This window comes from Schistocerca gregaria, chromosome X (genome assembly GCF_023897955.1).
Source record: "Schistocerca gregaria isolate iqSchGreg1 chromosome X, iqSchGreg1.2, whole genome shotgun sequence".
Taxonomy (NCBI): domain Eukaryota; kingdom Metazoa; phylum Arthropoda; class Insecta; order Orthoptera; family Acrididae; genus Schistocerca; species Schistocerca gregaria.
The window spans coordinates 206834446-206861060 of NC_064931.1; the positions used below are offsets into that span (position 1 = coordinate 206834446).

The following is a 26615-nucleotide window of genomic DNA, read 5'->3' on the forward strand; positions in this document are numbered from 1 at the left end:
ACGTTCTTCACCATGGACACAAGAAACGCGATCGACAGCCCGCCCATCATTCTTTGAAACAGCCAATAATTCAGACGGCAAACAAATGAGAACGTAAGTGGTTAAAAAAAAAGGGCATTCCGTCAGGAAATAGCGAACCGTCAAAGGTTGAGGCCAATGAGCACGAAGTAGCGGGGAGCACCACATAAATGGCGGTAGCTAAAAAGACAGTCCCTAATAAGCAACGTAGGTAAAATTATCTGCTCACGGCGAGAGCGCCGAGGAGGAGGTCGTTCAAGCCACAGGGACAGGCATAATTCATCGCAGCTCGTTCCCATGAATATTGGACCAGTGGTAATGTCGAAGTGATACCACTTGCTGACAGATGGCAACAAATATCAGAGGGAATTCAGTATCTACTGGGCCGAGGAACGAGGACTGCAGCCTTGGCAGCAGCATCAGCGGCCTCATTTCGTGTCAGACCGAGGTGACCAGAAACCCACAAACACTGAGTACTTTGAGCATCTAGATGTCTGAAATTTCCATTGGTCTCCGGTTTCTGTATGTATGTCGCATTTTACATGAATGTCATGGATTCGTTTCAGCTTATCAGACATGCTTGGTCCATTCCTATTCGAGGCTCATTAAGCTGGTGTGCAGTAGAAATGTAGTTGTTGGGACCTTGCCTGTGCCTGTATATGACTAAGCTTTTCTACACTCTTAATTCTACATTGCTTCGCCATTCTTAAACATCGGACTGTTCAAATGGCTCTGAGCACTATGGGACTTAACATCTATGGTCATCAGTCCCCTAGAACCACTTAAACCTAACACCACCCAGTCATCACGAAACATCGGACTGTTATATTACTCTGTGTTCCTGCAGTTTCATGAAGTGCTCATTAAGTGATGAGCATTTGTCCCATTGTGTCCACATATAGTGGGACCATACCCCATATTTTATGTGTTTTGGTAAATAACTTGAATAAAACTCTCGTGCTTAGTGAATATGCCAGTAGTTTATCGTATCTTAGTAACACAACCTGTCTCCCACATCCATACGACGTGAGTGAAGTACCAGCAGTAAGATAGCTTATTGATGTGTCTTGATGAAAGTTTTTTTAAAGGTGACTCGAAAGCTCGCACCTGCTCTTAACGTCAGCTTCCTGCCCCTCCTCACCTACTGCATATCTAGTATTTGGGGAATGCTCATCCTAGATGTCCATTACGAGTATCTTACTGGACCAGTTCCATTGATTTAACAGCCGATCGGCATGCAGCGCTGTGAATATGATGGATATGAGCGAAATCTTCCAGCAAGCAGCTCTGGACGGCGATATACAATTTCCATTGAGCAAGGAAATTATACACCGCCTCTCCACACTGCAGTCTCCCGTTGAATTATTTTTATTGACGTCTGAGTGCATTGCACCAGAAGTTATGTTTTAGATGAAGTGTGTTTGCTCAAGCAATTTCTGAAAGCTTTAAAAATATGGGCACTGGGTATGTAGTAACAAATCCTTTCGAGAAGTGCTTATCTGGAAATGGGTGATTTGTTTGACTAAAAGCAATGTGTCCATGAAGTTCTATGTATTTTTTTGTTAATTCTGAATTTTCAGCCTGCCGGAGTGGCCGAGCGGTTCTAGGCGCTTTAGTCTGGAATCGCGCAACCGCTACAGTCGCAGGTTCGTATCCTGCCTCGGGCATGGATGTGTGGATGTCCTTAGGTTAGTTCTAAGTTCTAGGGGATTGACCTCAGATAAGTCCCAAAGTGCTCAGAGCTATTTGAACCAAGCCTGAATTTTCAGTCTACTGTAGGAACAGTCGCAGTCTCCATATTATGTGAATTTTACTGCACTGTCGAGGGAGTATAAAGTGATTTGTAACCTAAAAAGTTCCAGATACCTAGGTATATGCTGACCTACATTTAGCGCACGTGGTATCTTAGAGGTAAGAAAATAATTACATTAGGCTACTAAAAATAAAGCTAGTTCAATGCAAACCACTATGACAAAATTTGGTTCCGACGTAGATACAAAATATCGTTACTCACTTGCAGGGGAAAGTCATTTGTTTTTCCTCAAGTAGAAAGTGATGAATTACTGCTGCTACTTGGTGCTTTGAATTCCTCGCCCGTCTTCGAATGGCTGATGCCATTGCATTTCAGGTTTCTTAAGTGTTTCACGGTGAACAAATCCAATATTGCATCTTATTTTACAGACCTCGGTGATATGTTCACGCGACTTTCTCCTGTTCGCCTTTTATTTATTGGAAGTTTTGTTCAGTACAACTCTTCGATTCATGCTAAATTAATTATACAAATAAATGATGGAAGTGTTTTGATGCATTTTAGACCTACCAGACTACACATGTGCATCCTATGAATATAATGGTATACGCATTTGCTGAACAGCCTACTGCCAAGCCGTAACAGTCCCAGCCTCCCACTGTCATCAGACTGTGGGAACATGTTTTACCTGTGGGCTAGGAAAGATTCTCGGTAGGCATGGCCTCCCATCTGAATTTGCTGACTCGTCGTTAGTCGACGAACTTCTGAGTTTAACAGGTGATGAATGTATGGTTGGTCTAATAGAAGTAGCACTAAGTAGTAAGGATATTTAACCCCCGCCCATAATGCCAGCACTGAAAACAGGACGCAGTCACAGCTACAGAGCAGTTATTGTTTCCCTGTTATAAGACTACGCTTCTTTTGCGGTAGGGAATATATTTGAAGAAATTAACATCGAAGAAAAAGTGTACAAAGAAGCTTTATTAGACTAAAAATTCATGTTACAATAAAAACATTGCCTGCAATGAATTGTTTTAGGCTTAAATCACAATATGAAAGTAAGATATGAAAATAAATTACAGAATCAGTCTCATTTATTTTAAAAGTTACTTATTTCCTGGCAAATTATCGAAACTATAAATGAATCGCTGTTAAACGTTTTCCACTGACGTTTCCTGCATCTGTACTACTAATACGAGAAAATCATGAAACTATATGAAATCATTTAATATTTAATTTTGCTACTACTCTACATTGGGTAGATGTTCTAGGAAGCTGGTGGGAAATCCATCTAGTTCCTTGGCGTTGATTGATGTCCAAGTAGTGGCAGCTCGACTACCCCAAGAGGGTTACGAGCCCCATACTGCAGAGCGCTGTCCACACGTGGAGCTGCAGGGCCTGTGGTGTTGCCAATGCTGCGAACAAGATGTACGCCCAGTCAGTGTTCAACCAAACAGTCGTCTGCATATACACCACTATGACTAACAACGAACTTTCCGAAAGATTGTTAGATTAGATTTACTTTCATTTCATTTGATCCGTAGCGAGGAGGCCCTCCAAGATGTAGAACGTGTCAGAAAAACAAGAATACATGACAAATATGTCAACTAAAACAATTAAGCTAATGTACCATTCCACAGGCCCCAAGTGGAATGGTAGTCATTTTTTAATGAACAATATGAAAGTCATTTTACAAATACTAATGCGCTGAACTTATCATATAGAGTGTTTATTAGGTAATAAACATGTAATACAACTACTATAATACTTATTTACAATCAACTCATTACTGCACTGAAATTGTGCGAACGGAAGAACAGGGGCAACATCTAAAGACGGTGCAAGGAAGCACTTGCGTCGCCAGAAATTCAACGGTTTTGTCTGCGGAAAAACTGAAGCTTTTCTCAATGCTCCCTAAGTGAAGACGATCGAGACATCGCTAAATACACCGCGCAATGAGGCAAGTCCATGGATAACAACAGACGGCAAAAACGTAAGCGAAATTGGAACTGTAGATGCCTAGTGGGAGACAAGCCATTATAGGATTAATGGCAATAGCGAAGAGGAGGTTCAGGACGGAACCCTGAAGCACGCCTTTTCGTGGATAAAGGTGTCCAAGGCAGAACACGTACCTTGAAACCTGTCTTTCAAAAATCCATGGAGGAAACGGGGAATGAGGTCATAGAAGCCCCACATATGTAGTACAGAGGACACCAGTCCTCCAGCAGGTGTCTTACGCTTTCTACAAATCTAAATATAGGGCCACGAACTGCGATTTCCGCAGAAAACCATTCATGACTGTGGGTTGACCAAGTGACAAGAGGGTCAAATGCAGAACAGCGTGCTCTAAATCCACACTGAACTGGTTAATAAAGTGAGAGACTCTAGCTACTATACCAACCAGGCATGAATCATTTCAATTACCTTGCAAAAAAACTGCCATTAAGACAAATTGGGCAACAGCTAAAAGGCAGGGGTTTATACTTACCGGACTTAGGTATGGGTACTTCAGTGGCTTCATGCCAGCATGAAGGAAACTTACCTCTGTCCAGACGATGCGCATATGAAGCAAGAAGTGGGTTTGCACCAGATGAAGGTGATGCAACATCTGAATGTTATTATCTGGCCCTGGTGCAGAGGATCTGAATGAATTGACATTATCTAGCTCCCTCACAGTAATGGCAGAATTGTGGCACGATTATGATAAGCGAAAGGTATCGCCTGAGGCGCCTCTGGGCGTTGCCAATGGAGGAAGGCAGCATGACAGTGGGAGGCGCTCGAAATCGCCAAATAGCGACCCAAGATGGATATAGCAATAGGATCTACGATAACATCACCTGCTACTATTAGGCCAGAAACTGAAGAATGGATCTTTGTCCCAGAGAACTGTCAGGTTGGCCCATATGATGTGGACATGTCTGTAGAGTGCTAGACAGCAACGTTTTTAGCGCCCACTCGGAAACAGATTGAGACTAATGTCAGTAAAATACACCACAGGAAAATGAAAGAGCACTTAAAATATATAAAATTTGAGTAACTATGTGCATACGCGCACAGAACCACAGAACGAAGTATTGCGTCATAAGTGAAGTATCAATGACACAAGGTAGTGTAAAGGGCTGAAACAATATAGCAGATGGACGAGGCAGGTTGACCACAACAATGAAACAAAGGTGAAGCTAGCCACTCTGCAACACACTAAAACCACCATCTAAATTTAGGCCGGAGTCCACACATCACAAAACCTTAAAACCTTTGTCTTACTCGTCTCATCAGCTAAAATAGAGGGCAGAGCCCAACAATAGTTGCTTCTGCTCTTGCATCACGATCTAAAATGCACCCGTTCAAATTTGATGGATACAGAGATGCACGCCACAAGCATCACCGCGCAGGGGATCCTCTCCCACAGTAAAAAGCTATCTGTGGGAGCAGGGCCCCATTGAAGATGTGTGAGATGACACTTCATCCCACCTGAACACTGGCAGGAGAAACGCCTCAGCCAGGTTGCTGATTCACGTAGGGCAGCTTATTGGCGGTCACCGCCAGCCATTGCTTACCCCACAACCACACACACTTCCTGTGAAGTGTAGGAACATCCTGCAAGGGAATAGGACACTGCCACAGCCCGTCCTCTGCAGGCCACTTCGGCAACCTCATCAGCCTCTTCATTTCCTCGTATCCTCGCACCTAGCAGAGTGACACCACCTTACCCTGCTGTTGGATGAAGTACAGTAGGTCATACATCAGCCAGACAAACTCCTCAGCTGAGTACAGGTTCTATAACGATTTTAAGGCACTAAGGGAATCTGAGCGAATGAGAAACCGTTTGCCCTGAATACGACGCATCTGCTCTAGTGCCTTCAGGATCGCATATAGCTCCGCTGGGGAAACTATACTCATCAGGAATGGGCATTCTGGTGATATGGTCAGGAAACACGACAGAGCAGCCAAGGGATTCCCTTGTCTGGATCCATCAGTTTACACTATGAAACTGTGATGCATATGTCAATGTTAAACACGTTTAAATGTGAAATCTGACATGATCTCTCTCAAAATTCTTCAAGTCTAAAATAAGTCTGGGCCTGTGGAGAAGCCGAAGTGGAAATCTGCTCCCACCGCGTTGTGAAACATTACGACTGGCTACACCTGTGTCTAGATGGCAATCCTGTGCACGTATCCCATAGGGCCTTTCCAGTGAAGACTGAGCAACAGTATGGTAGGCAGTTGTGTATTGTGTGGACCGTCTTATACGCCTGGCGCATCCTAAGTAGCCATCGTCTGACAAGCAGTAGCGGTTCACCTGCCTCTGTGCAGAAGCCTGGTAAGGTGTTTTTCTGAATGCTCCAGTGGCCCGCCGAATCCCTTCATGGTGCACCACGTCCAAAATCTTTAAATACGACGGTCTCACAAACCAATAGACTGTGCACCCATAATTGAACCGGGATGGCACAAATGCCCTGTAAAACCGAAGCAGGCAAGTCGTGTCTGCTCCCATGTACTGTGGCTAAGACATTTTGAAGTACTTAAGCACTAAGTGACAGTTTTTTTCAGGTCACTAAGATGTGGTAACCAAGTCAGATAAGGCCCACGAACGCCACTGTCTTTTAAAGCAAGCATTGCGTCCTTGATACCAAACTCTGCAGTTTACAATGGAACGAGGAAAAAAGAACAATTCTCGGTGTAGAAGTAAAAACCACTCTTCTGCGCCCATTCATCCAAACGTCGAACAGTTATTTGCAACTAACGTTATCGATGCAAGGCCTTAAGAGTAAAAAACGGCTATTAATTGCTGTGGGAAAGAGACACTTAAGATGCTACCCTGAGCCACACCGTTGTTTTGCTCCAAGCGATCAGACAAGACGTCACCTACTCTGTATCTGAAATATCGTGGCGAGAGCAAAGACTGAATAAAATTGGGAAGACAACCACGAAAATCCTATTTGTAAAGCTGCTCTAGGATAAGACGCATCCAAGTAGAATCTTAGGCCACCTTGATGCCAAAAGAATATACATAGGTGTTGCCAGCATAGGCAAGCCTGTTGTATAGCCACCTCCAGGAGAGCAAGGTTATCAAATGTGGAGCGATACCTCCCAAACCCACACTGAAAGTGACTGAGTTGCCTGGATTCTTAGATCCAGACAAGGTGGCAGATGTTCATCCAATCTAAGGTCTTCCCCATGCAGCTACTGAGGCCACCACTACGATAATTACTTCAGCATGTACAGTTTTTCCCAGGTTTTAGAGGAGGAATTAAAATTGCCTCATAGCACAAGTTTTACCATTCTCACAATGCAGGCAGTGAATCCAGCATCTACATTCCATGCAACACACCATCGTTCCACTGCTGAGCCCTACCGTGATCTGTGAACCATGCTCAGAGCTTACAGTAACAGCAGACTGGTGGCACTTACCAGTCCCCAGCAAAGGAACCCTAGGGGTCACCAACCCTGTACTCAGCAAACTAATGCTGATCCCTGAGGGCAGCCCACACGATCAAAGAGGCAGTGGAAAAGTTTGGAACACTGGAGAATTAAATCCAGATAGTTTCTCTGCTGTCCCAAAGAATGTGACAATACTGGTAACTGTTTATAATGAATTAAGTCTGCCATCATATGACGACTTGAAAATGCAGAGAGCATGTCTCCATGCCAGAATTGCGTTGCGGCACGCGTCAGTCCAACAAGAGACTCTGATACGGCATGGTAATGAGGAAATGCTATAAATGGAACGTTCTGCGGCATTAAGTGGAACATTAAAAAGATTCTACCCTGGTCATCACAATTGGGGAAATAATATTCATCGTAGGTCGTCATGGATAAGTAAGGCCTCCAGCTGGTCTTAGAAAAGATGTCATTTGGGTGTGCACGTAAGTGGTGTAAGAGTCAGCAATCTGATCACACAGAAAATTGTCACGTGGGTGCATGTCAGAATGGACCACTCAAGATGATGGGCAATCTGGGCAGTGCAGAAGATGTCTAAATGGGAATAGGTGTGCGTCGAGTCTGGAAGGAACATGAGCGCTTATGTGTTAATTCAGCGGAGGTTTATTTGTTTTAGAAGGTCAGCCAAGGTAGCACCTCTCCGACAGGTTCTGGGAGAACCCTAAAGAGGATGGTGTGCATTAAAGTCACCAAGCACCAGGAAGGGGTGATGTTGCCCAATGAGGTCGAGGATGTCTGCCCTGGTCATACTGAATGACAGATGGATGTAAATAAGAGGGAAGTCAAGTGAGGAAGAAAAAGGCAAAGTGCAACAGCTTGAAAGCTAATAGTCAGGGAGATGGGCTGACTGAACGTCATCCTGTATCAACAGCGTGAGATGGAATGCCTTCCTCAGACGGAGGAGAAGTGTATGTCAAAACAGACTGGAAAGAAATTTAAGCTCAAAGCGGTCACAGGGACCATTTTGTTTCCTGGAAACAGAGAGACACTGTTTCTGGGACCAGCCATGAATCCTCTGATCGAAGGCCAACAATCTTCCATTGAGGGAGTCATGACAAGGAAAGGGCAGGAGGGAAAAAATGACAGTATCACCTCGACAGCTTCCTAGTATCAGCCTTCAAAGACTTATTGATAGTGTGCAGAGGCTGGAGGATCTACAGAGGCGCTGTCATCCTCTATCTGCAGAGTCCATGGCAGAAAAACGGTTGGCAGTGTGCACGAGACACGGAGGTTGGCTGGGCGAGGGTATCTCGTGGCAACAAAATCCACGAGTATCTACAAGTTGGTGAAGCAGAATACAATTTGCCTTTGTTTGACTTCTTTGAGCCTTTCAGGTGCTGGAGGAACATAGGAAGTGTTCAGCGAGTATTCATTCTGTCCTTTCTGGCCTGCCAGCTGTCTAGCAGGTGACTTCGCCCCAGGAGTACAATATTTGGTGGCTTGCACAGCTGGATGAGGAGACAGCGATGCTACATGACAATTGGCGATTTCACAACAACCACATTGCTGAATTTGAGGTCACCTGTCTGCATGGCCATGTCCTCCATTGAGCGAGATGTAAGAGGAACAGTGATTTAACTAGCAGAGGGTAGAATGCAGAGAGTGTGCAAGCCAATAACCAGGTAAAACACTTTCCTGACCCAGATGATCAGGACATCCCACTCATCAAGATAAATTGCACATTCTCGAGAGAGGGCGGCATGGTCGCTATTGCAGTGGATACAATGGGGAGAAGGAGGCGGCCTCATACACATGCCTACCAAAGGCTGCATATTTGGAACTACTATTGGGCTTTAGAGTAACAGACAATGATCTATTTTCTGCATTCGTTTTCGTTCCAGTTTGCACAGATAAACATGGGGTTAGAGGGCTCCCCACATGAAGATGGTGGCTGGTCACCACAGATAAAGGTGGCACCCATGGGGGAGAGCATGTGGCCCAACTTCAGGCAATAGAACCAACAAATGGGAGGTTAAATGGTTTGAAGTACCTGTATACCATCTTAACTTGGTCAAGTCAGGCACCCCTCCAAGGCCAGGATGAGATCCCCAGTGACTACACAATTTTCCTAGAATCTCTCTGGACACGTCACACAAAATGAACGTCATTTCGTCCAGATTAGCCTTCAGTTCATCCATGCACTGGAGGTTAAGGTCCCTCTTGCCTCTGGAAAATAACATCGTGTCTCTGGGCTGTCCCCTAAGAGGTCACAGGCATTGAGAGAGGCCAATTGGCTGCCAAGAGTTTATGTAGGGAAGCAATCAGATCTCATTTTGCAGAAGGCCTGAACTGTTCCACAATGAATTGCACAAACAGAAGTAACAGTTTTGGTGATCATCCCTGGTACCGACTAGAAAGTTTCACCCCAAGCCTGCAAGCTTCGCCCTCCTTCGCCAAAGACGCTAGGGTGGAGTTCTTCCCCACCTGGTTCACACTACCGGTATCAGAAAGGGAACCAGAAACAAAAATCTGAAGGAGGAAAACAAACCAAAACCTAAAAATGAAACAATGTCAGGAGGATACCAAGACAGAAATAAGAGGTGAAAAAGGAGCAAAGGCAAAGGAGTAAGGACATATAGGGAAAGGTACAAGGGTCCTGAAAAGAAAGATTTCAATAGCTCAGGGACTTGTGCATGGCGCACACGTACCCACTGAAGAGCTGTAGTGGCCCCCACGGAGCTACAAGCGTGTAGCACGTGAGAAAATAGTACAAGTAGTCACATTTCGAAAATCACGTTTTCTTATCAGATGGAACAGTTTTCAATGCAACTGAACGAAGAGTAGACACACTTAGCTTATTACTGTAAAATACGTCAGGGGCATATGTGGAACAATTATTCGGTATAAAATTTGTTCATGCATTTAAGAAGGAAAAAGGAGTGCAGGAACGACAATTAGACCGCCCAGCAAGGATTTCAGACATCACATTTCAAGTGGGCTTGACTGTACACCGCCCGCAATAACAGACTGCAAGGTGAGACCCTATTTATGATTTGATGCGTATGCATTTCAGAAAATCGCGCTGCGAAAGTGTCACATTCTGACAAACAGTCCGGTTCTCTGAACACACTGGCGTTACAGAAAACGTTAAGTTTTAATCATTCATTGGGGCCTAGAAAGAATTACAAGGCTAGTTTTCTTAAAAACCTGAGAACATTTAGAGTAATATGGAGACTAATTACTGTTTCAGATGAAAGGGCCCTTGGGTATGTGCAGACGTACCTCATTGGTTGGCTGGCTTAAAACCATTGACGGGAGGGGGGGACCAAACTGCGAGGTCATCGGTTCTTTGTTCCCAATAAAATGTTTACACAAGGAAAGAAGAAAAGGAGACTTACAGCACAATAACAGGAGAAACGAAGAAGCAGAAGAATGACAGGACAATCAACACTACAATGTACGAAACAAGAAAAGAAAACCACAGAAGCAATAAACACGTAGAAGGGATAAAAAGCTAGAGTAGATGACCATGGTGGCTGACCACGAGAATAAAATGGAAAGCCAGCCACTACGACACATTAAAATATCCATCCTAAAAGCATTATAGTGCGGAACACAAAGAGACAAAGGACATGCACGACACTTACGTAGATTGATAAAACCCATCATCACATAAAACGTAATAATAAATTAGCCCATGAAGCGTTGTCAGCTAAAATTAATGGCGACGAGTCTGGTAACTGAAGAGTCCGTCTCAGGGCAGCCAAAGGAGGACCGCTCACAAAGAAATGGGCCACTGTCAGCCAGGCACTGCAGCCAAGTGTGGCCTATGCGGAGCTGACAACCACAGAGCCCCAGCAAGAGGCCGACGTGGAGGTCTTCCACACATTCGTAGTCTCCTTAATGGCAGGCAGTTTGTTGTGCATACTGAGGTTATGCCATTCTGTCTCCCAAAGCCGCAAAACCTTGCGGCGTAGTACTGAACGCAGAGCAGCCTTTCTCCAAAAGCAGTTTCTGCGTAGCCTGTTTAGCCAGCCTGTCGGCAAGTTTGTTGCCTGGGATGCCAACATGACCTGAGGTCCAGACAAACACCACTGAAAGACTGGACCACTCCAGGGCGTAGATGGTGCCAGGATGGTCGCTACCGAAGGATGACGGATAGCACAGGTCGATAGTTTGAAGGCTGCTCAAGGAGTCAGTGCTCAGAAGAAGCGGCGCCGGAGGGCATGAACGGATTTGATCAAGAGCATAGGATATAGCCACCAGCTCCGCAGTGTGAACACTGCAGCAATCATGCAAGGAAGGCTGTTCAATATGTCCTCCATGGATAAATGTGAAGCCGACGTGATCAGCCCTCGAGCCGTCGGTGTAAACGACTTCATAGCCTCACTACATGTCAAGAATCGAGAAGATGTGGCAGCCGAGAGCTGCAAGGTTAACAGTCTTAGGGCCATGTGAAAGGTCTAGGTGAAGCCGCAGCTTAGGTATACACCATGCAGGTGTACATGAATGGACCTGAACCATAGATGGTAAAGGCAAGGACTCTAGTTAGGAAAGAAGGGATTGGACACAAACTAATTTGAAGCCCTGACCTGGGCCGCCGATGTGGGAGATGCACCGCCGTGGGTGGGAAAAGGAGACGTTAATTCAAATGCGCAATATTACTACGAACGAGTGCAACGTAACTGGCCAGCAGTTGTGCACACCTAACCTTCAATGGTGGGACTGGCCTCCACCAGGACGCAGTTCAGACTTCTTGAGAGCTCCTGTCGCAAGGCAAACGCTGCAGTGGTGGACTGCGTCGAGTAAACGCAACGCTGAGGGCGCCGCCGAACCATAAACCAGACTCCCATAGTCAAGGCTTGATTGAACAAGGGCTCTTGAGCTGTAGCAGCGTACAGCTATCTGCACCCCAGTTGGTGTTTCTAAGGCAGCAGAGGGCATTGAGGTGCTGCCAGCACTTCCACTTAAGCTGACGAAAGTGAGGTAGCGAAGTCAATCGGGCGTCGAAAACCAGTCCTAAAAATCAATAGGTCTCCACTACAGTGAAGGGCCTCGTCAGTAAGGTGAAGTTACGGTTCCGGGTTAGCGGTACGACGCCGACAGGAGTACATAAAACACGACTTTGCGGCCGAAACCTAGAGACCGTTGGCTCGAGCCTGTGACTGCGACTGCGCCTTGTGGGTGACTCCCTGTAGGCGGAGCTCAGCAGCACTAGTACTGGTGGAGCAGTCCGAGACGAAGTTGTCTGCATACAGAGAAGGTGAGACAGCCCTAAAGCTGCAGCTAGACCATTAACGGCCATTATAAAATAGAGACAATACAGGGCCCTGCTGGACCACATTCTCCTGGATGGGGGGGGGGTGGGGGGGGGGAGAACTTTGGGAGGCACAAACTTTGACACTGAAAGTATGAAGCGACAGGAAATTGTGGATAAAAATCGGGAGCAGGCCTCCGAGACCCCACTCGTATAATATGGCAAGAATATTATGTCGCCAGGTCCTGTCATATGCTTTTCGTAAATAACCAAGTGTTATCTGGGAAAGGCTGCTTGGATGGAAGACTTGAGGGACAATATCAGTGGTAGAGCGACCCTGGAAGACACCCTGACATGGAGACAGTAGGCCATGTGACTCCAGAACCCAACCCAACTGCCGACACGCCATACACTCTAGCAGCTTGTAAAGAAAGTTGGTGAGGCTCATGGGCCACTAGCTATCCATAGGAAGCTGGTTTTTACCGGATTTCAGCACCAGAATGATGGTGCTCTCCCGCAATTGCGATGGAAAGACGCCATCGCACCAGATCTGGTTGAAGACGAGATATCGCTTTCAGTCAGACGAGAGATTTTTTATTCATCTGACTGGACCCACCTGGCCCAGGAGGCCAGGAGAGCCGATGTGTTAGGGTACCGAGGAGCTCCCACTCTGTAAATGGGGCGTTATATAATTCACTGTGGTGTGTAGTGAACGAGAGGACCTTCCCTTCCATCCACCATTTGGGAGTGCAAAAGGCCAGGGAGGTCGTTCTCCAATGCATATGCTCTAGCACACTGCTCAGCTTAATGCTCGGCAATTGCATTTGTGTCAGTGGATAGCACTCCATTTATGTTAACACCTGTTGGCGCCTGGTACCTGGAAACTCGTTTTATCTTTGCCCGAACTTGGGAAGGTAACATGGCACCCAATGGTCTAGACTATCTCTCCGAATGCCCCTGCTTCCATCATTTGTTATGTTGGCGAACGCCGGCAAGTAGCTGTTTAAAGGCTATGAGGTGCTCCAGGAAAAGGTGCTGCTTATGCCGCTGTAGAGCTCGCCAACGCTCCTTTATTACTTCAGTGACTTCCGGCAACCACGAAGGAACTGCCTTTTGCCAGGGCACCCTAAACAGCGAGGAATCGCGTTTTTTTCCGCATAAACGATTGTTGTAGTCACCCACTCAACCCTCGCATCCTTGTTACTGTGTGGGGGAGAGTCAGCGCCAACAGCATAGGTGAAAGTTTCCCAGTCCACCTTCTATAAAGCCTACCTGGGCACCCATCTGTGGGGCAATGGCAGGAAGATGTTTAAGTGGTCAGTGCAACACGTCAAGGATGGAAGTCCTGGGCTCCAAGTTGACAGATCAATGGCCCACTACCTACCATGAGCCACACTGAAATGTGTGCCAGCCCCAGTGTTAGAGGCAGACGAAGTGAGAACAGACAGTAAAGTTTCGACAATTCTGCCTCTGCTATTAAGCAAGGTGCCACCCCACAAGGGGCTATGGGCGTTAATGTCTCCCAAAAGTCGGTAAGGTATAGGGCGTTGCGCAATCAGTGCCACTAATACATTCAGGGGTACTGGAGGAAGATATACATTGCAGACAGCTATATCCTGTGTCATCCCTACTCTGACAGGCACAGCTTCTGGAGGAGTTTCGAGGGGCAGAGTTTCACTAAAGACTGCGTTTAGGACATAAACGCAAACTCCACCAGATACTATTGTAGTCGCTAAGGTGCCTGTAATATCCCTTATAGTTGGGGAGGGCAGGAATCCACGCTGCTGAGAACCACTTTTCCTGGAGGGCAATGCAGATAGCACATGTAAAGCTTTACAGTTGCTGTAGCTCAACCAGATGGTGGAAAAAACCGCCCCAATTCCATTGGAGGACGTCATTGGGGGACTGGGAAGGCAAGGAGCATTCAATGAGGCAGTTTACAACTCAGGGTCACCTGCTGTCATTGACTTATTGCCTGGGCAGTCTATATCCATTGTGTCTGAGGGCCCAGTGAGATCTAGGTCCCCAGCAGACGCCATAATCTCCACTTCATCCACAGATGCAGAGCTTGAAGGTAGCAGTGGTGTGGGTGCCACCGGAAGTCCCTTGGTCATGGGGATCTTCGTTTTGCATCTCTCCTGTTCCTTGGGTTTCTCTGGCTCTGAGGACTTCACTGATCCAGTCTCCAGGACTGAGGAGTGTGAAGCCCTACAACCAGCTGCGTTTGGGATCTTCAGAAACTGGTGGCCATTACCTTTCCCACTTGCAGAAACCTGGGAAGGGAGTGACTCAAGTGACCCCTTCCTGCTGAGAGAAGCTGAAGAAGACTCACTTTAGAATTGGGGACAGATGTCCCCAATGGTTTGAGAGGTGTTGCTCCCAAAATATGTGGTGCAGGAGCAACAGGGAGGAAAACAACAACCACCACCACCACCACCACCACCACCACCACCACCACAGATGTCTTCTGGCTCCGAGAGCTGACTGGGTCTGGCAGAGCTCATGGGGCTAGAACTGCTGTAGTGTCGGCTTAAGGTTATGTCAGACATACAGGACATAGGCATTTTTCTCAGCCTCAGTGTAGGTCAGTTGAACCAGGGTCACTTCATGATTTTCCTTCATTTCTTGAAAATCCCTCTGTCTGGTGAGCAAGGCGAATTGTGCTCTCTGCAGTCGACACAGATGGGAGGCAGGGCAAATCGAGTATTGGAATACGATGGGCATTCACAATCTCGCTATGTGACACTAGGTGTACAGTGGGAAGACATATGGCGAGACTTCCAGCATTTAAAGCGCCATATTGGTGGAGGGATATAGGGCTTTACATCAAAGTGGTAGATCACCACCTTGACCTTCTCGGGTAATGCATCAGAATCACCCTCATTCCAAGATGAAGTCACTGGTGGCAACCTGATTATCCTTCAGATCTTGGTGGACATGCCAAAAGACATGTCCACCTCGCCACTATAAATTGGCATGCAGCTCATCAGACTGCAAAATAAGGCCTCTAAAATATGATACCCTGAGCCATATTTAAGCTCTTATGGGGTGTGATGGTTACAGTACTATCCCCCATTTCGTCACTGGGCTGAGGATGCTATTTTGATCAATACTGACCATCTAATTTTGGACAAGCCCTCCACCTCCAGAAACTTATCCTCTAAATGCTCGAAAAAAAAAACAGGCTTCATCATGAAAGATTTCCCACGAGCTCTAACATACAAGGTACTGGGAGGAATAAAATCTGCTGCCATCCTTAGCCTGACTTTCTTCCCATGGTGTGGCCAGGGAGGGAAAATATTTGGGGTCTTACTTCTGTGCATTGGATTGAGCCCAGAACACTTCGAGACTCATTTGACCACCAGCAAGAGACTATTTACTATGCTTCATCGCGTGTCATCCAACCTCATGCCACCCACTCCAACCAGGGGCCCTCTCCATAGTCGCCACCTAGCAGCAGCGAAGGTCACCTGGCAGGATGGCCATTGCCGGAGTCTCGAATACTCAGGAGGATGGGCATCTACCCCTTGTAAGTGAGGAGTTAACAGTGCAGCTATCAGCAAAGTGATCCATGTGTGGTCAGGGGGCTACAATGAACAGGTACATTGGGGCTCCACCGCAACAGACTGGCCACCATGCTGGGTGTCAGGTCTAAGACCATTACCATCGCCAAAAAGAAAGTAAACAGTGGAACAAGTCTAACTGGGCATCGAGTTAGAACTACGATCGGGTTGGACAGCTGTACAGTGACAAATGCACCGCCTGCAGTTCAAGGGTGAGAACTGAATACCATGCGAGGATGTCCAGAGAAGTGCAACAGATGGCACCTAGAAGCTGCCACTTTGCAGATGCTGCAAAGTGTGCACTAGCCCAGATACAGGAATCTGGGGTTGTGAAAGTGCTACAATATTTCAACAGACATTTGTCGATTTTTTTATATTATGGAAATGAAGTAGCGATAAGTTAGAAGCCAAGTGCGAAAACGCAGTATTTCTTCGAACACGTCCTAGACAGGGGCCATCGTAGAACAGGGGAGGCAGGTAGCACTTGCCGTCTCACAGAAGACTTTTCAATAGTCCCTTACCTGTACAGTTTTGAGAAACAACTGAGAAGACCTATGTTTCTCTGTATTCCCGAGGTGCCAGACTCCAGGCTAACATCAGATCCTTTTTTCTTAGATACGGTAAGGCCTTTCAGCGCCACACTCAAGTGCTCTCTAATTTGGCAGAGTCGTTCAGCTGTGCGTATACCAGACACCCGTACAGAGCCAAGCACAGCTCTTCTGAACACCTGCCATTCTTCTGTGGCTTTAGAGGAAGTGTCAGACCAACAACGAGCAAACTGAAGTGGGACATTTTCTTCCTCATAGTCTAGCTGTGAGATTTTTGTACAGTATGCTGATATGGATTTAGTTTGCAAGCGATCTGTTGAGTAAAGCGAAGTAGCATGTTGTGACAATATGGCAGAATAAATCTTCCGTGAAGTATCTTAAATTTGAATCATTGACAGTATCCATGCGTTCATCCAAATGTCTACTGTGACATCCTCCGATTCCTGACAGTATCCATGCGTTCATCCCAATGTCTACTGTCCGACATCCTCAGATTCCTTTCTGTGTTGGATGGTCTCAGTCCTATGCTTCAATACAGCATCGTTCCACTATGATCCTGACCTCTGATCCCCACCTCATAAATCCACTGCTACCTCTGAACTCTAGTATCTGCAAGCAATACACACCGCATGTGGATTTCGAATCTACGAGTGGCCGCTCCCGCCAGCACAGTATAGCATCGTGTACCACTTGGTAGCTGATTTACAGCCGAGACATTAGGCAGGGAACTAGGAATAGGATACAGCTTAAGCTGATCTGAGCATCACCCATCAAGCTGGAAACATTGATAACAGGGCTGCTAGTTGCAAACGGCCACTTGACAAGTTTTCATGGAGATGGATGTATCGCGCTAACGTCCCACCCACCACACTCGTACCGCCGATTCTGTTAAGTTTAAAAAAGTGTTCTTCTGTACACGATTTATGACGAAGTGATGTCTACATCCAGACCAATCTCCGCTGAGTGTTTTGGCAATGTTTCTGACTGACACTACTGTCGCCGCCAAGATGGAAGCAATTTCAATGGGAATGGATTTGCAGTTTCCCAGAACAGCGTTCTCTGGCAGCGAGCGGTATAGTGACCGAAGATGTGGCTCCGAAGTTCTTGTACTTGTTTGATGTCTGTGGGCACTTCAGCCAAGACAATCCTGGCACCATTTTGTTATATATGATTGACTGCCCACAACGTCGTTTTATATGTCCTCCTGACCGGCGTCTTTTCTTATTCTTCGTCTACATTGACGTCTGCGTCTATCTACATCGGTACTCTTCAAATCAACTTCAGTGCCTGACAGAGCGTTCATCGAACCACCTTCCCAATAATCCTCTAGTCCACTACCAGCGAGCGGAAAAAACTTGTTTCTTCCCTTGCGAGCTCTAATCTCACTTTATTATGCCGATTGTTTCTCCCTATTTAGGCCGACGTCAAAATATTTTCGCACTGAGGAAAAGATGGTGATCTACGTCCAGGAGAAAATCCAGCCGCAACAAGAAACGGCTTTGTGTTAATTATGCTGATCCCAAATCTTGCCATGCACGTGACATTTCTCGATAATACAAAACTTGCTCCTCTTGATTTTCTCAAGGTACTCCGTTAATCCTATCCGGTAAGAATCCCATCCCGCGCAGCAGTACGCCAAAAGAGGACTAACAAGCGTATTGTTGGTAGTCTAGTAGACCTGTTGCATCTTTTGTGTGTTTTGCCAATAAATCTCCGTCTTTGGTTTGCGTTCTCCGCAACATTTTCTATGTTTTCTTTCCAGTTTACGTTACTCTTAACATATTGCTAGTGGTTAGCTGACTTTGCGGCCCTGGTGCTAAGGCGATAAATGCGTCCATCCATACCGACTGATGCTCCCTTAACTAATAGCGATTCTCTTTAAGTAAAAGTAAGATTGTCGTTGCCATTTATGCACCAGACACCATAGCAACTACTTCATGGAGGGCTTTAAAGCACTAATATAGCCACCCAATGAACTGCAGTTCATAAAGTTTTAATTTCACTGCGAAGTGAAGTTGAAATTAGTACCTAACTAATTAAGGGAGGGAAATTAAGGGTTGTGTTAGTGCAGACAGCTTTTGAACCTAGTTTTTGCTGCAGAACGGAAGCCACAATGATCACAGATTCCATTGCGATTCAGATTTTGGCACGCTTCAAAATTTTGTGAAGAAAAAGTAAAGGAAGCAATGGAATATTAACACCGATATACGAACTTATCGTTTGTAGCCATGCACTCATCACACCTTTGCTAACAATACGATTTCTCTAGGATAGTTTCGTGGCAGGTTTCATTATTTTCCTGTAGAGGAACGAAGTTTTTAGAGATGAAGTGTGATTCCAACATAGCTTTGCGTTCATCTCCCATATTCTGAACGCCGGATTAGTACTACACTCAATTCCGTTAGCGAGAATTTCCTCCAGAAATATATCTATAATACAGCTACACTCTTGTGCCTATGTTTACTGGCACTTTTTGGGGGGGGGGGGCAAAACTATGGTCGTTAGCGCCCGGTCTGTGACAAACGGTAAAAAAACTGAAATGGAAACTAGCAGGAATGGGAATGAAACTCAAAATTGAAGAAACTAAAAGCAGAAGGAAAGCTTAAAAATACACTACAGAAAGGGGTTGGTTGTCCCCAAAGAGAGCTTCAAATGACTGACATCTCACTGGCACAAACGAGAACACGATCGGCCGAGCGCGTGTAATCTGCCAAAACTGACGACATATCAGGCGCGTAACGGAGTAAAATAGGGGCACTCAAAAGGTGTCTTACCGTCCACAGCTGAGAGCGGTGGGGACAGAGTGCGGGAGGATGGCCGCTTAAAAGATGTCGATGGTTTGAAAGAGTGCCCTATACGGAGTCTAAAAGTACCTCCTGCCGACGACGCGTTCGGGAGGAAGAGGTCCTAGCACAGGGAAGAGCTTTCACGTCCCGCAATTTATTAGGGGGAAGTGTCGACCAATATCCGTGCCATCAAAGAACACGACGACATAAAACATTCCGTAGATCAGCGAAGGGAATCGATCGAATAGCTGGCCGACGGAGAGACTGCAGCCTTGGTCGCTATATCGGCCGCCTCATTTCCACAGATACAAACGTGTCCTGGGAGCCACAGGAACGCCACCGAGACGCCCCCAAGTGGAGCAAGCGCAGGCAGTCCTTAATCCGGTGGACCAGAATGTGGACTGGGTAGAACGCTTGGAGACTGAGGAGAGAGCTGAGAGAATCTGAACAGATAACATACTGTATCCGCTGATGGCGGCAGATGTATTGGACAGCCTGGAGAACAGCGTAAAGCTCCGCAGTATAAACCGAACACTAGTCGGGAAGCCGAAATCGATTTGGGGTGTCGCCAACAATATAGGCACGGAAAACGCGAAGAGCACATCGCCGCTCACGTATTGCGTCACGGCATGCCTCGTTCCACCAAGGAACTGGGGGGCGCCGCGGCAATTCGGAGGTGCGTGGTATTGAACGTTCCGCAGCTGTAAGAATAACGTCTGTAATATGAGTGACCTCATCGTCGACACTAGGAAAGTGACTGTCATCGAATGTCGCTAGAGACGAAAAAAGTGTACAATCGGCTTGGGCAAACTTCCAGCGTCTCGGGCGCATATATGGCAGTTGTGGCTGCAATCTAAGGACACATGGAAAGTGGTCACTCGAGTGTGTGTCAGCAAGGGCGAACCATTCGAAGCGCCGAGCTAGCTGAACAGTACCGACCGAAATGTCCAAATGAGAAATTTGTCGTGGAGGCAGACAAAAATGTAGGGTCCCCAGTGTTGAGGCAAACAAGATCCGCTTGGTGGAAGACGTCTAGCAATAGTGATCCACACGGACATGGATGTGGAGATCCCAAAGCAGGTGGTGGGCATTGAAGTCCCCAAGTAGCAAATGGGGGGGGGGGGGGGGTTGGAAGCTGACCAAGAAGATGGAGATCAGCTCATGCCATTGATGTGGATGATGGAATGTATACAGTACATAGAGCGAAGGTGTATCCAGAAAGGGAAGGACTGACACTGACTGCTTTGTAGGAAGTGTTTAAGGCGATTGGGTGATAATGGAGAGTATTATGGAGAAGAATCATGAGTCCATGTGCTAGAGTGCCTTCAACAGAGGGGAGATTAAATCGGACTGACTGAAAATGGGGGAAGACAAAGCAGTCGTGGGGACGCAGCTCTGTTTCCTGCAGACAGAAGATGACAGCGAGTACGAACGTAGGAGGATCGTCAATTCATCCAGATTGGTTCGAATGCCGCGGATATTCCAATGGATAATGGACATAGGGTGGACAGAAAATTGATGTTAGCAAGGTTGCCGTCAACTTAAAGACTGCTCAGAGCTTGCGACCGACAGCGTGGAACAGCACTCAGCCGAAGGCCAAAGATCCTGATCAATAGGTTGTTCAGGAGCAGCTCCTGCCACCAGCGATCGGCCGGGTGATCGGCCGCCAGCAGTGCGCCTCGGCGACACGGAATACGGCCGAGGGCGGTTACCGCCGCGAGGTGCTGTAGATGAGACACGCCGTGGCGGAAAAGGAGAGGAACTGGGTTTCTTGTTAGCTTTCTTGGAAACGATGTTTAGATGGAGGAACCGATGGTTGTGAAGTTGGGGTACGTAAAAAAATCTTCACGAGTATCTTTTTTGGAAGTCTGGGTGTGACTTGGGATCGAGATTTATCAGAACCCGATGAAGGGTGAGATCTTTGCGCTGGCCGATCTGACGACCGTGTCACTACAGGTGAGATCACAAGTCTGCGTGGCCGCCTCCTTTGTTGGCCAAGGAGAGGCCAGGACATTGCTGTATTTTCCTGTCTGAGGCACAGTGGGCGTTAGACTTACGAATAATTTTCGAGCAGCAAAGGTCTACACCTTTTCCTTCACTGATTTCCTGAATGAGCTTTTTGTCTTTAAAAATGGGTCAATCTCGAGAGGAAGCAACGTGTTCACCCATACAGTTGATGCAATGAGGGTATGGAGGTGGACAAGCAGTCTCATGGGCATCCTTGCCACACTTAACACATTTGGCCAGGTTGGAACAGGACTCACTGGTGTGATTGAACTGCTGGCACTGATAGCAACGCGTAGGGTTTGGGACGTAGGGGCGAACGGAAATTAGTTCATAGCCCACTTTTATTTTCGATAGGAGCTGAACTGTCAAATGTCAAGAAGACAGTATGGGTTGGAACGATGTTCGTGTCAACTCTTTTCATAACTATGAACAGCCATTACGCCCTCGTCAGACAGGTAGTGTTGAATTTCCTCTTCAGACAATCCGTCGAGGGAGCGTGTATAAACGACTCCACGTGAGGAATTTAAAGTGCGGTGCGCTTCCACCCGGACAGGGAAGGTGTGTAGCAGTGAAGTACACAGCAATTTTTGTCCTGGAGGGCCCTGACTGTTTCTAGCAACAAGGTGCCATTCCGTAATCTGGAACAGGACTTTACAGGACGTGCAATTGCGTCGACACCTTTCTGAATAATGACAAGGTTGACTGGAGAAGTCGTGACCTCCATCAGATCCAGAAACAAGGAACTGTGGCAACGATGGAAGAACTGTCTGTAGAAACCATTGCGGAAGAATCCTCCATGATTACCGGGTCTCCGATGGCGCGCTCGTCCCTTGTGGGGGGCCCTCTCGGAGGGCACTCCAGCCTTAGGTAATTGTTCACACCTCAGGTCACACCTCCCGACAAACGGACGGAGGGACCAATCGGCACTTTCGGAAGGTATCAGCTCGGGTCATCACCCCTCCCTGGGCCTGGCCATTACCAGGGGGCACGTACATGTACTACCTGTCTACCCGGGACAGGTAATTACGCGTTACCCTGTCACCAGCTACTCACGAAAATGCGTGGGTCGGCCTTCAGACACGCGCAGGGAGGAAGAAAGAGAAAGGGACAGGGAAAACAAAGAAAGGGAAAGGAAAGAAGAGGTCTCAAACGCCGCAGCGGAGATAAGGGTAAAGAGAAGATCCAAGTAAAAAAGAAGGACAAAGGAAGGATGAAGACATACAAGCAGAGAAGGCGAAGAATGCATTACATTTACAAGTGTCTGCCTCCAGACGTGGGCACAAACCATACTCCCAGAGGGGGATAAGGGGAAGGAAAGAGCCAGAGGTCAGGGGAGGGTGGGCGAAGATGGGGGATAGGGAAGGATGCAGAAAAGGAAGGTATTCAGCCCGGAAAGGAAGGAGGGCCACATTAGCTCGGGGTCCCGTGCTCACTACGCACGTATCCACAAAAGGAGTTGACCCCTGGGGGGGGAGGGGGGGGGTTGTACTGGCACTTTATGCCTATGGCATTCCGTATGTACTAATGTTCCAACTATTCCGCTTAGTACGAAACGGCTAGTGTGTCGTAGCTTATTACTTTACTGTCGAAAGCTTAAGGGTGCTGTGCTAAGCTGGTTCATATGGATTATCCTGCAGTGGCCACGCTGGTATGCTTGAACTCATCGTAATTGGCGACTATCCGTGAGGTATTTCCATTCGCTTTCTTCAGTCATTTCCCTAAATCGCCCAAGGTAAATACAGGAATGGTTCCTGTGAAAGGGCATAACCAACTTCCTTTTCCCTTTCATTAATCCAGCTTGTGCTCCTGCTAATGACCTATCTCGACAGGACGTTTAACAGTCTCATTCCCATCTGGTTTCCTGATGAGTAAGTTTACACAAAGGACTGGTTACATGTACGTCAGTTGCGTAACAAGCAGTATCATGAAAAACTACCGACTTTTTCTCATGGATTCTCATCCACTTCCTCTGGCCTTCAGTTCTAATTTTATGGGCTATTGCAAAGTCACTGGATACAATTATTAGCTTGTTTCCTTTGATGACACTGACTCCTTGTTAAAACCGAGCTTTTACTCTAATACCTCGTTCATGTAGCTAACTTTAATTTTTGACATCTACAAATCCCTTTACGCCAAATATGAGTAGGTCACGCTGGAATTGTTCTGTATTTGTGGCTGTGCGAGGCGGAATGTTTCCAGGTTGATGACTGCTTTATGTGATTGTCGACCTACTGCACTGCAGTATATGGAGTGCTCTAATCTCGGTGCAACAATACATCCTTAAGGATTAAATACGAGCTGATCAGTCTCCACACATTACGGATGTTACATTGGCAGTCTGCAGAGCAGTGTGAGGAAGCTGACTATCCTGGGCGAAGAACCTGAATTTTCGAGAAGTCACCTGAAATTCCTGCTTTAAGGTGAAACAGAATGACTTATTTTTGGCGCCCCTCCTTCCTACCCCCAACCCCGTAAGTTTCCATAGCTTAGGTGCATGCATATCACTGGATGAGGTTTCGCAGTGTCTAGACCCATTATCTGCCTTTCTCATGGTTCAAAGACTTGAAATGTCTAATATTTCGCATACTAAGGCATTGAAGCAATAATTGAGCCTATAGTAACGTCCCATGAAGTAATTGTCATCGACAGACATGCTTCTATTCTCCCACTGAGTTATCAGTTCAACGATGGCCACACTAAAGAATTAACTACAGTGTCGTTACGTTTTTAGCCTTGGCATTCAATGGAGGATATTCTAATGTTTATCAAAGGTGAAAGTAACAGACCGTACACAAAGCTCAAGATGACAATCTAAAACTGTACAGGTTCTTAGCAAGGACTAATTAGCCTCTAAGTGGGATGGTGAGGAGACCACCACCACCACCACCACCACCACCACCACCACCACCACCACCACCACCACCACCACAATTACCTGTAGAAATTTTTAACTGCTGCAGAAGTCACATCCACTGATGTGGACATATCTGTGATGACTGGACCCCAGAGATCATCCGGAACTCTGTCGTTGTAGTCGTCGTCGTAACTGTGTGCTGTGTCATCTGGTACTGAAAGCTCTGAGGAGCGTAGCATCCCACTGCCCGGGATTGGTTGCAAGGATTCTGCATCTGTAGTAGCGAGGAATGTGGTGCCGCCTGTACTGTGATCGGTAGCCGTCTGGGAACGCACTGTGCGTGCTGCCCCCACGTCGAATCGTTGAACGAGGGCGATCTCCACGTCGAATCACAGGTTGAAGTCCGTGGTAAGACCTTGATGGGTAACCTCCTGGGAACGCAATGTGAGTGCGGTCTGCACGTCGAATTACCGAATGGGGGCGTACTCAACGTCGATTCGTTAAAAGATTGTGACCTCAACGTCGATTCATTAAACGAGGGGCTGCACAGAAGTGAATTCCGCATCGTTGATGACAATGGGCTGGAGGTCGCTAAAGGCTGCATTTTAGACGTCTCGTTGTGTAGATCCGATGTCTCTTGGGGCTGTGAATTTGAAGAATCGCGCTTTGTGAAAATATTACTCTACAGTCACTTATCAGTAATTTAGTAAACAGTTACTTTATGTACAATGATTAAGAGTATTGTTTGTTTGCCTAAACATGAACCATGAAGATGGCTTGGTGAGAGAATTTATTTTTCTTTGACCCAAACTTATTTGGGTATTTGCACACCATCTCATTCCGCCTAAGACTTAAAATGAGCGCACGTTTAAAGTAACAGGATAGTGAGTAGTGGTCCGTATGCAGACTTAGCAATAAATCGTAACATAGCTTCCTGGAAACGCAGTTAAAGTAATTCGTGCAGCTTTTTGGATATAGTCACAAAACCGAAGCGTTATGAAGCATAAATGGCTCTCTAGGAATGAACGTATTAACAATAGTAAAACACCGACATTCATTCGAATTTCTGACAATTTCTGTAACTCTTACGTGTTTTCAACATACACGTTAAAATTTAAGTGAACAGTAACTGAAATTTCAAGCATTCCTTGGCCAACAGCCAAATACTGATCCCATTAACCGAATCTACGATAAAGTTTCCATCAGCATCAAGATAATTTATAACGTACGGAAATATCCGTGAACGTTCAGTTTAATTTTTGACTGACGTTTTAACGTCTACATCCACGTCTACAGCTGAACTCTTCAAGCCGCATTGTGTGGTAGAGTTGGTTTGGTTTGGTTTTCAGGGGTTAAAGGGACCAGATTGCTACGGTCATCGGTCCCTTTTTCCAAATACTAAAAACACCCACAGAGAATAAAAACGATCAACAGACGACACAGAATAAGAGAAACGTTGACAAAGACCAAACAAGACGAACTAAACTCAGTGTGGCGGTGGTTGGCCGACCATACAAACAAAAAAGGGAAAAGCCATCCACCGAGAAACATGAAAAAATAAGACAAATGGTAGGCCATAGGACAGAATCAACACAAAAACTCACACTTACATTAAGCGATAAAATCCCTCTGCCCGAATAAAACGCAGAACTATGTCCCCTATGGAAGAGTCTTCAGATAAAAGCGCAGAGAGCTTATCAGGCAGCGCAAAAGTCTGCCTGAGCACAGTTAAAAGGGCGCACTCCAACAGAATATGGACCACCGTCAAGGACGCCCGCAACGACAAAGGGGGATCCTCACGACACAGTAAATAACTGTGCGTGAGTCGGGTGTGGCCAACGCGGAGCCGACAAAAGACAACTGATTCCCTGCGGTTGGCTCGCATGGATGACCGCCACACAGTAGTCTTCTCCTTGATACGGCGGAGTTAGTTTGGCACGGGCAGGTTGCGCCAATCAGTGTCCCAGAAATCGAAAACTTTGCGGCGTAATAGTGCCCGCAAATCAGTCGCTGGGAGGCCAATCTCCAGAGATGGTGCACTAGTGGCCTCTTTCGCCAGGTGGTCAACAGTCATTTCTGGGTATCCCAACATGGCCCGGGTCCAAACAAAGACCACAGATCTGCTGCAACGGGCGAGAGTATGCAGGGACTCCTGGATAGCCATCACCAGACGAGAACGAGGGAAACACTGGTCGAGAGCTCGTAAACCGCTCAGGGAATCGCTACAGATACCTAAGGACTCACCTGAGCAGGAGCGGATATACTCTAGGGCTCGAAAGATGGCAACCAGCTCAGCAGTGTAAACACTGCCGCCAGCCGGCAACGAACGTTGTTCAGAATGATCCCCTAGAGGTAGTGCATAACCGACACGACCAGCAACCATCGAACCGTCGGTATAGACAACGCCAGAGCCCTGATACGTGGCCAGGATGGAATAAAAGCGGCGTCGG

The 26615-nt window shown here is 46.7% G+C and overlaps 1 long non-coding RNA gene across 1 annotated transcript in view; it reads right to left on the reverse strand.

Moving 5' to 3' along the window:
- Window positions 1-2729: 2729 nt before the first annotated feature.
- The window catches only part of LOC126298808 (uncharacterized), a 43358-nt gene continuing 19472 nt past the window's right edge, over window positions 2730-26615 (reverse strand). Inside the window, exons 2-3 of the long non-coding RNA XR_007552684.1 lie at window positions 24247-24808; window positions 2730-3183 (exon numbers count right to left, since the gene is read on the reverse strand). This is a non-coding gene — a long non-coding RNA (uncharacterized LOC126298808). The remainder of the gene's footprint in view (window positions 3184-24246; window positions 24809-26615) is intronic.